Raw genomic sequence first — 2463 nt, forward strand, 5'->3', positions numbered from 1 at the left:
TCTACAGAGTGAACTACACACCACGTATCAAACCCTCACGTTACATTTCTGATGTGTGGAGTAAAATCCAGTCGAAAAGAACACCCAGGTTTCTCACACACCGAGAGGGATTAAAAGGATGTAGTTTTGATAAAATGATCTTTCTCTTGCCCTCGGGACCGATAATTAAAACTTCAGTTTTGTTCTGATTGAGATGTAAGAAGTTCTCTGCCATCCATGACTTTATATCTAAAATACAGTTTAAAAAGACATTACCTGGCTCCAGGTCATCAGGAGACACGGCGATGTAAAGCTGCGTATCATCAGCATAGCTGTGAAAATCAATGCTGTGTCTCCTGATGACATCCTGAAGCAGTAACATGTACAAATTAAAAAGTATTGGGCCTAAAATTGATCCTTGGGCAACCCCACATTGCATTTTATGGATCCTTGAGGAGCATGTATCCATGCTACATAAAATTGGTGATCTGTGAGACAGAAGTAAAACCATTTAAGGACAGTACCTGAGAGGCCCACCAGACCTCTGAGTCTGTCTAGTAAAATCTGGTTATCAACTGTATCAAAGGCGGCACTAAGATCCAGTAGAACCAGGACAGAAAGTTTCTGTGAGTCTAAGTTAGATCAAGGATCATTAACAATTTTTAAAAGGGCGGTCTCAGTACTGTGGTTTGTCCTAAAACCATATTGCTATTTTTTACTAAAATCTTGTGTTTATTCAAAAACTCATACAGTTGAATAAAAACAGCTTTTTCAGTCATTTTACTTAAAAAATTGGATACAGGTTGGTAATTATCAAGAATGTTTGGATCTAAATTACTCTTCTTCAGAAGGGGCCTCACCACCGCAGTTTAAAGGCAGCAGGGAAGACACCCATCTGAAGAGAGTAATTTACTATGTTTAAAAGCTCAGCTTCAAAGAAACCATAAAATGTTTTTAAAAGTGATGTGGGAATTGGGTCTAAAAGGCAGGTTGTTGGATTTAGTTGAAAGAAGACTCAACCAAGCCTTTTTGCATCAACCAGGACAGAACTCTCCAGTCTTTCCTCAGGTAAAAACAAAGCTTCAGGTCTGTTAAAATCAACATATCGTTAAGGTAAAAGACTGGATCTAATAGCATTGATCTTACTTCTGAAGTGGTCTGCAAAGTCCTCGCATGCAGCGTCTGATGCGGACATGGAGGACTTGTTAAAATCTGTGTTTATTAAAAGATCTATGGTTTTAAAATGGAATTTTGGGTTGTTTTTGTTATCTGTAGTGAGGTTTGAATAGTAGAGTTTTCTTGCCTGTTTTACTGAATTATTGTAGATTTTGAGTTGTTCCTTTAAAATTTCATAATGGACTGAATTTTGTTTTTCTCCATTTCCTCTCTGCTCTCCTGCAGCTTCTTTTTAACTCATTAATTTCCTGGCTTCTCCACTGTGTTTTTGATTAAACTCCTAATGTTTTTGTTTTAAGTGGAGCTGCTGAGTCAATGGCCAATTTTAATTTGTTGTTAAAATGATCAACAGTAAAATCACATGATGCAGGTAAATTCTGAGCATGTTTGGTTTAAAATTTCATTCAAATTTGCAGCCACTTCAGAAGAAATATATAATTTCCTCACAATTCTCATCGAGGTCTCCCTTTGGCTAAAACTGGTGATGTTAAAAACAATGCTCGGCCTCACATGGCTGGAGTGTGTCAGCAGTTCCTGCATGACGAAAGCATTGATGCTATGGACAGTCTTGCCCATTCACCATACCTGAATCCAATCGAGCATGTCTGGGACATCATGTCTCGTTCCATCCACTGCTGCCACGTCGCACCGTAGACTCTCCAAGGGTTGAGTGATGCCCTGATCCAGGTCTTGGAAGAGATCCTTCAGGATAACATCCATCATTTCATCAGGAGCATGCCCAGACATCCGGAGTGCATACAGACACGTGGAGGCCACGCAAACTACTGAACCTCATTTTCAATGGTCTTGAGGATTTTCCACAGAAGCTGAGTCAGCCCGTGATCCGATTTTTCCATTTTAATTATGAGTATGATTCTTTATCCAGACCTCCATGGGATAATAATTTTGATTCCCATTGATCATTCTTACGTTATTTTGTTCTTAACATGTTTCACTATGTAATGAATAAAGACTTTTAACTGGAATATTTTGTTCATGAAGATCTAAGATGTGTTGTTTAAGTGTTCCCTTTATTTTTTGAGCAGTGTATTATGACATTATGGATCCTTTGTGTTGCTTAAATGCACCAGCATTTGATTGCAATTTATATTTGTCCTCATGCCCTTATCCAGTAGCAATAAAAAAAAGTTCATGACAGCACTTGAGCAGAGTTATGACAGCTAAATGTTAAGTCAAGAGAGCCAAGAGGTTTTGGTGCTTTCTACTGAGAGCAGAGATGAGACACTTCACAGGAAGTCCCTTAGCAGATGACCCTTTGTACTTAACAGTCTGCCCATCAAAAATATT

The sequence above is a fragment of the Melanotaenia boesemani genome, chromosome 22, assembly GCF_017639745.1.
Source record: "Melanotaenia boesemani isolate fMelBoe1 chromosome 22, fMelBoe1.pri, whole genome shotgun sequence".
NCBI classification, from domain to species: domain Eukaryota; kingdom Metazoa; phylum Chordata; class Actinopteri; order Atheriniformes; family Melanotaeniidae; genus Melanotaenia; species Melanotaenia boesemani.